We start from the raw sequence: 8,730 nt of genomic DNA, 5'->3' as shown, positions 1-8,730 counted from the left end.
GTATCTTCATCAGTGTGACCCCTATGCCTGGCACTAACAGTTATCAATTTGTTTTTTTAAATTTTGACAAAAGCTTTTAACACCATCACCTCACATCTAGTTTTGATTTTTAGAGTGCTGCTGTGAATAATAATGACTATAGATCCCATCCATCTTAAGTCCTAGCTTCGATAGGCCACTTCTTATATACTGGCTGCTGCAAATGATTTTCTCTTCTGAACTCCCTTAAAGACTAATGCTAGTTAATGTTTACTGAGCACTTATACATGTCTGACTATTCTAACAGTACATCACCTTTTGCTCTTCCATTCGTTTGTTGGTGGACACTTGGGTTGTTTCCACCTTTTGGCTACTGTGAATAATGCTGCTTTAAACATGACTATACAAATACCTGTTAGATTCCTTGCTTTTAATTCTTTAGGGTATTTGACTAGAAGTGGAATTGCTGGGTCAATAGGGTAGCTTAATTTTTGGAGAAACCATTATATAGTTTTCACAGTGGCTGTACACTTTACATTCCTATCAGCATACACAAGGTACCCAATTTTTCTACATTGTTGGGAATACATGTTATTTTCTGTTTTGTTATGTTGTGTTTTAATAATAGCCATTCTATTGGATCTGAAGTGGCATCTCATTGTGGTTTTGATGAACTCTTTATATTAAGCTGATTTAATACCTTATTATCATATAATATAATCATAATATTATATGATAATAAGGTATAACTGCTTACTGTTAATCACCATTTTAGAGATGAGGAAACTGAGGCTCAAAGACTTAAGTAACTGCTCTAGTTTGCAGAGAAAGTGGTGGAGCTAGAAGTCTAATCCAGGCAGTCTAGGTCCTAAATCCACACTCAGTTTTTCCCCCCTTCAAAGTACTTATATACTGCTTTCATTCTCAGCTAGGTTTTTTTTAAAGTCGCACAACTTGGTTTTAAATCTTGAAAGTAAGACATGTGATGATTATCTTTGAATCCCCAAAGTGCTTAGCATAATTCCCTAAGTGACACAGGTAATAAATGTTTATGGGTGAGGAAATAAAGCCATAGAGAAGCTTAGTTATTTCCTCAGCATCATACAAGTAATACAACAAAGATTGAAATTAGAGTGTTTTACCACTTTATAAACATTTATTAACTGTGCAGTGTTTTTCATGCATTCACATCCTGATAGTCTCTCTCATTTCATAACAGTTTCTCCATATTCAGAGTTCTATGAACTCATAAAGTTAAAAAATTTGAAAATTTTACCTACCACCTACCATTTCAGTAAACTGATCTACAAATGATCTTAAACTTGCATTATATCTTGATACCACTTAGTTCTGAACCAAAGTTGATTGCATCAGTCAACTTTATGTAGTGAAATTTCACATGAAAACTCAAAAACCAGGATTTCACAGAACCTCCCCAAATTCTTCCCAAATTAAGACTGGTTGACAATTAAATGCCAGATTCCAGGAGGAATATGAACCCATATAAGGAAGTTGGAATCACTGGGAAAGAATAGGACTTAATTTACCCTCTCCTAAATCCCATCCCAGGCCTACCTCCTACTTATCTTGATAAGAAAGAAATGTGGGTGTGGTTTCAACCTACCCTAGGAAAAGAGTATTTATGCTGAATTTCAATAGGGGAGGCATTTGTAAGCAAAAAGATACTAAAGAAACTTCTCAAATATTTAGTCTGATGTTCACTTTAACTTGGATATTGACAAGGCAATATCTAAAATGACAAGGCAACTGCTGTGCTAAGCATAGGGCACCGGTTATATTCAGTAACGGAATCAACAGAGTATGGCTAATTGGATAATCTCAAACAAACCCTTTAGTGAAAATTAGTTTTTGAAAGGTAAATTTGAGGTAAAATAAATTGGCATTGAAAAAGTTTTCTAGGGCAGCTCCTGTGGCTCAGTGAGTAGTAGGGTACTGGCCCCATATACTGAGGGTGGTGGGTTCGAACCTGACCCCAGCCAAAACTGCAACAACAACAACAAAAAAAAGTTTTCTAATTACCTATATATCCTAAAGTGTAGAAATACTAATTGAATACTATAAACATGTCCCCCATTTTCTGAGGACATTTTATTTTTTAGTGAGTTTATGAAGGTCTTGGAGTTCTGGTGCAAAGCTTTGTTGCATTTGTTGCCTTCCACTTACATTTGCTTGAGTGTGTTTAGCAGCTAATTTCCTTTTGTATAGTTTGCTTTTCCATTTGTTATAATTGAGCCTGCAGACATGTGAATTATTAAACTAAAGCTTTTAAAACCACTCTTGTTTTTTATTACATTGTGCTGCCTGTTCTCATCACAAATTTGGGAGTTTTGGGTGTTGTGAAAAGACCTCACAGATTTAGGATATTTAGACTAGGACCACTAATTTCTAGAGCTCCCTTTGAGAAAAATAAAAATAATTCTTTCAGACTTCAGAGGCTATGAGCTGGATCTCTAAGCTAAGTCACTTTCCCATTCAAAAAACAAGTCCACCTTAGAAAAAGGAAGCTGCCTTAAAATACATGAGTGCTTTGGTTTAGGAATATAAGGCAGAAGGCACTTCCAGTTTGTAGAGTTGTGAACACACTATCAGAATAATGTTGAATGAAGGAAGGCTGCAGACTCCAGGCAGGATTCTCTGCCTCATGAGAATCACATCTTGTGGCACCAAGTAAGGGGTTTGGGGTTAGGTTGCTTTAGTATTGTTTATAAAGCAGATTTCCCATAATCATGGATCATGTTCTCCAGCTCCAAGCCATGATTCTTAGTCTAGAATGAGAAAGGTAATAGGGAGCTTCAGGAATACAGAGATGAAGCAGGAGCCTGGGCTTTATTTGCTGTTGCTGACACTAACACAAATGAAACACTTTTAAGTAATTCTTCATATACTAGAAGGAACGATCTTAATGAAAGGGGACGGTGGGATGAGTTAGGTACAATACAAATGTGCCTCTTAGCAGTGTGGTCCTAGGCAAATTCTTAATCTCCATGCCTCCTGTACCTCATCTGCAAATTGAGAATCACAATATGCCTTCAAAGGGTTGCAGGGTCAGGCTTAGAGATAATGAATTTGATCTGGCTCATGGAATGTCTGACATGGTAAGTACTAAATATCTGCCATTATTATGGTTTATAATACAGATGTGAGCTTTTTCTTTCTACTCTGGTTCCTGAGTCTGGTTTTGCTTATGGACCAACTTAGATACTTCTTGTGCCCTCAGAGAAACATGCTGTATAGGCTGGGCACTTGGGCTTGCACCTATAATCCTAGCACTGTGGGAGGCCAAGGCAGGTGGATTGTTTGAGCTCAGCAGTTGGAGACCAGCCTGAGCAAGTGTCCTGTCCTGTCTCTACTAAAAATAGAAAAACTATCCAGGCATTGTGGCACATGCCTGCAGTTCAACTCCTCAGGAGGCTGAGGCAAGAGGATTAAGCCCAAAAGCCCAAGAGTTTGAGGTTGTAAGCTGTGACACCGAGACACTTTACTCATGATGACACAGTGAGACTATCTCCAAAAAAAAAACAAAACATGCTATATATCATGGAAGACTTAAACAGTTTGTATAAGGGGTGCTTCATGTTACCTCCCTATAGCATATAAATACAGGCAGTACACACTTGAATGACCTACCAGTGTTAAAGTACTAGAATACTTCTAAACTGGGAAGTAACTGCTGTCTCAAACCTATCCTTTCCTCCTCTTTGCCCTGGAAATTCCTGACCCTCTCCCACACCACCATGGTCCAGTAAATAAAGGGCCAGTGCCTTGAGCAGCTTGGGGAGGCTGGTTGGTGGCTATTCTGATTGATGGCAAGGCAGTCAGCCTTTCCTCAATAATGTTATATCTTCGCATGGAACATAGCTCTATTTCTTACTTTGCCCCTGTTGCTGTGCTATGGCAATACTGAGCATGGACATAGCTGCATGCACTTAAATGAGCCAAGGCTATCTGTAGAAAACCGCATAGAATAGAAGAGGAAATGGAAATACGCTTTTGTAAGGTTCTCATGCTACACGTGTACTGCTAAAACACTATTTGAAGATAGATTAGGGTAAGTTAGAAGTATATTGTAAACCTTAGAGAAGCCACTAAATGAATAAAGCAGAGAGGTATGGCTAATAAGCCCTTGTGGAGAGGAGATGAAGTCATTAGAAACAATCCAAAAAAATTAAAAATCAGGAAAAGAGGAAAAAGTGAACAAAATAAATAGAAAAAGAGCAAGATGTAGATTTAAACTCACGCATTTTGATCATATTGAATGTAAATGTCCTAAATACTCCAATTAAAAGGTAGACCCTGATGTCTTCAAAGGAAGGAAATATGAGGAAACATTTAGGTTTAAAGTAAAATGATGGGAAAAGATGAACCATGCTAAGACTAATTATAAGAAAACTATATTACTATTAGAGAATCTAGACTTAAAAACAATGAATATTATCAGGAATAAAAAGGAACGTTTTGAAATGACAGTTCATAGGATGCAACAATTCTAAACTTCAACACACCTAATAAGAGAGATTCAAAATACACAAAACAGGCTCAGCGCTTGTAGCTCAGTGGCTAGGGCTACAGCCACATACACTGGAGCTAGTGGGTTCGAATCCAGCCCGGGCCTGCCAAACAACAATGACAACTACAACCAAAAAATAGCCAGGCATTGTGGCAGGCGCCTGTAGTCCCAGCTACTTGGGAGGCTGAGGCAAGAGAATTGCTTAACCCAAGAGTTTGAGGTTGCTGTGAGCTGTGATGCCACCGCATTCTACTGAGGGCAACATAGCCAGACTCTGTCTAAAAAACACACAAAACAAAGATCGATAGGACTGAAGGGAGAAACAGGCAACTTACAATTAATTACAGGTGGAGATCGCAGCACTCCTTCCTCAGTAATTCATAGCACAAGTAGATAGAACACCAGTAAAGAGATAGAGGTTGAACAATGCTATCAACCAACTTGATCCCACTGGTATTTGTAGAATACTTCACCCAACAACAGCAGAATAAATTCTTTCTAAATGCAGTTATGACATTCACCAAAATGGGCCATATTCTAGGCTAGTGATTTTCAACTGGTGTGCCGTGAGAGGATCTTAGGTGTGCTGTGAAAATTTTTAAAGATCATTAATTAAATTATTTTCGAAAAAGCGAGCAGGCCCCGCCCCCGATTGCAGCAGTAGCTGCTGGCCGGGCGGCAGGTGGGACGCGCAGTACCCGCGCTGCGCCCGAGCCGCCGCAGTGCGCAGGGGGCCGCGCCGCCGTACCCGCGCTCGCCCTCGCTCCGCCGCGCCTCTGCTGCCTCCGCCCTTGGTCTTTGGTCCTGCTCGCAGATCAGAGGAGTTCCCGCGCCACTTCTCTCTCTCCCTCCGGGGTCGGCACGATCCTCGTCTGCTAAATCGACGCTCCTCGCCAGGCTGTAGGCCGGGCTCCGAGCGCGAGCGCCAGAGCGACCCTCCGGCGGCAGTGAGTGCGCAGCGCCCCTGCGGCCCGCGGCGGCGGCCACGCCTCGTAACCGCACCCCGGCCGCTCGCGGGCCCCACGGCTCCCGCTTTCGCCACTCGCCCGTTAGTCTTCTGCGCCTCACCGGACGCCTTGTCTGCGGGCTGCGGACCCCACCCGGGACGCAAGATGGCGACGGCCGCGTGACTGAGCATCCCCAAGACGCCTCTCAGTGGACGCGCCGCGGACTGGCTTTGCAGGCAGGGAAGGGGTGAGAGCAGGACTCTGGTGCCATTTGTTCCTTGTGATCGTGTGAAGCTTGCCTTCCTCAGGTCTGCCCGGGAGGAGTCTTGATACTGTCCTAAGTCCTAGAGCACGGTGAGCTTACGTCTAATCCGTGTTTGTAGAATTGGCGCCCCAGATAGTTGGGAAAATGGCGATGACACTGTTGGAAGATTGGTGCAGAGGGATGGATGTGAACTCCCAGAGGGCTCTGCTGGTCTGGGGGATCCCAGTGAACTGTGATGAGGCTGAAATCGAAGAGACCCTCCAGGCTGCAATGCCCCAGGTGCCCTACCGAGTACTTGGGAGAATGTTTTGGAGGGAAGAGAATGGGAAAGCAGCCTTGTTAGAACTCACTGGCGCTGTCGATTATGCCGCGATCCCCAGGGAGATGCCAGGCAAAGGAGGGGTCTGGAAAGTGCTCTTTAAGCCCCCAACTTCCAATGCAGAATTTTTAGAAAGGTTGCACATCTTCCTAGCTAGAGAGGGGTGGACCGTGCAAGATGTTGCCCGTGTCCTTGGGTTTCAGAACCCTACTCCAGCCCCAGGCCCAGAGATGCTTAACTATGTCTTGGATAATGTTATTCAGCCTCTCGTTGAGTCTATATGGTACAAGAAGCTGACGCTTTTCTCGGGGAGGGACATCCCGGGGCCTGGGGAGGAAACCTTTGATCCCTGGCTGGAGCACACTAATGAGGTCATACAGGAGTGGCTGGTGTCTGATGTGGAAAAGAGGCGGCGGTTGATGGAGAGTCTTAGAGGGCCGGCTGCTGATGTCATTCGCATCCTCAAAACCAGCAACCCTGCTATAACCACTACTGAATGCCTGAAGGCGCTTCAGCAGGTGTTCGGGAGCGTGGAGAGCTCAAGGGATGCGCAGGTCAAATTTCTGAACACTTACCAGAAACCTGGAGAAAAGTTATCTGCCTATGTCATTCGTCTGGAGCCTCTGCTGCAGAAGGCAGTGGAAATGGGGACCATAGATAAAGTTAACATGAACCAGGCCCGCTGGGAGCAGGTCAATGCCCGGACCAACCAGAGCGGGGCCATCCGGAGGCTGCGGAAGGGCTGGCCCCAAACCACTTCCAGTTGCTGGTGGGGATCCCGGAGGAGAAAGTCAAGGAGGAGGAGGAGGAGGAAGCTGAGACAGCCCTCCTGCAGTTAGGCCTAGAGGGGCACTTCGGAGTCCCCTAAAGGGGCTTTAGTGCAGACCTAGGTCACAGCTGCTTCCTTGTCCCCGTGGAGTCTTAGAGGTGGGTGTGTCTCTGAATAGTAAAGACTTACCCTGTTCTATTTTGGGGTTTTGTTGTTATTGTTTTGAAGGAGTGGTTGGGGTAGGGATAATCAAGCCTGCATATTCAGGTTAACATTTGTAAAATTGTGCAAGCAAACACTGTGAGCTGCTGCAAGTGGGTCATGAGGAAAAGGCAGTAAAGGTTTGGACACAAGTGCCCAGTGCAGGCTGTCATCAAGGCATCATCATCGGTTGTGAAAAACACATTGAACCTGTGACTCTTCCAATTGTGACAATTAAATGTGAAATTGCATGTTCAGATGTTTAATGCAGGGGATGGCTCACAGAAAATGTTCTGTAAAATTATGAACTGTTGTATTGTTACTAAATCGTGGATAGTTTGTTTCTTGTAAATTGTTCCATATTTATATTAATGGAAAGAAATATGAATTTATTAGGTATTAGTTACTCAACTTTACAATGCAGATTTCTTGCTTCTCATCTTTAAATACATGGATCAGTTTAAAATGGGGTATTAGAAAAATACTGCAATCATGAAGCTGTGTAAATCAAATTTTCACTGCATGAGATACAAGATACAAATCACAGGGGGTGGTTGATAGGACCCAGTTACAGTATGTCACGGACTGGTTCTTGTTAATGCTGAATTTAAGGGTTCTAAATTTGAAGTTATCAAATAGATGTATATGAATAAAGATATTTTAAAAATTCAAAAAAATTATTTTCAAAAGAAGTTTAAAGGACAGTAAGTATATTCTTTTTATTTTGCTCTTTTTTATTTTGAATTTTTTTTATTAATTGTACATAGATCATGAATACATTTATTTTTTATCATTCGTACATAGATCATGAATACATTTATGCCATTGTGGGATTCAATGTGTTGATTATTTGTACAAATTGGAGTGCTTACATCCTACTAATTAACATAGACTTCACCTCATTTACCCAATTACAGTGTTAAGACATTTGTGTTCTACACCTGATAGATCCAACTTGTACTTGCAGTATGCTTCATAGGTGTGTGGTCCCCCTATTAACCCTCCCTTGCTCTTTTTTTTTGATCAACATAATTTAAGTATACCATGGAAGTTTAACTACAGGTTCAAGTGTGCCATGAGATTAAAAATGTTGAAAAACATTGTTGTAGGCCATGAAACGGCTCAGGAAGAGTTGATGTTTCAGTTGATATCCAAAGGCAGGGAGAAGTTTAGGTCCCAAACTGGAGACCATCCAGTAGAAAGAATTCTGTCTTACTTGAAGGAGTGTTAAGCGTTTTTTTGTTTTTTTTTTCATATGGGTCTTTAACTGATTAGATGGGGCCCACCAGAATTAGAGAGGGCAATCTGCTTTACTCAGTCCATGGATTCAAATGTTACTTGTTTGTTTTTTTATTAAATCATAGCTGTGTACATTAATGCAGTTATGGGGTACAATGTGCTGGTTTTATATATAATTTGAAATACTTCCATCAAACTGGTTAACAGCCTTCACTGCATTTTCTTAGTTATTGTGTTAAAACATTTAAATTCTACACTTAATAGACTTGTACCCTTGTAAAATGCACTGTAGGTGTGGTCCCACCAATTATCCTCCTTCCACTCGTCCTCCCCCCTCCCTTTCCCTCCCTCTCTTCTTTCCCCTTCTTTTTGGGCTATAGTTAGGTTATAGCTTTCATATGAAAGTGTGGGTATTTATAAATTGGTTTCATAGTAGGGCTGAGTACATTGGATACTTTTTCTTCCATTCTTCGGATACTATGC

The 8,730-nt window shown here is 42.0% G+C and overlaps 1 pseudogene across 1 annotated transcript; it reads left to right on the top strand.

Moving 5' to 3' along the window:
- Window positions 1-5,256: 5,256 nt before the first annotated feature.
- Window positions 5,257-7,685, top strand: LOC128593224 (paraneoplastic antigen Ma1-like; annotated as a pseudogene). Its single transcript, XR_008382291.1, has one exon. The product of XR_008382291.1 is annotated as a paraneoplastic antigen Ma1-like (transcript).
- The last annotated feature ends 1,045 nt before the right edge of the window (window positions 7,686-8,730 follow it).

The sequence above is a fragment of the Nycticebus coucang genome, chromosome 9, assembly GCF_027406575.1.
Source record: "Nycticebus coucang isolate mNycCou1 chromosome 9, mNycCou1.pri, whole genome shotgun sequence".
NCBI classification, from domain to species: Eukaryota; Metazoa; Chordata; class Mammalia; order Primates; family Lorisidae; genus Nycticebus; species Nycticebus coucang.
This window is presented reverse-complemented; position numbering and strand designations above follow the sequence as displayed.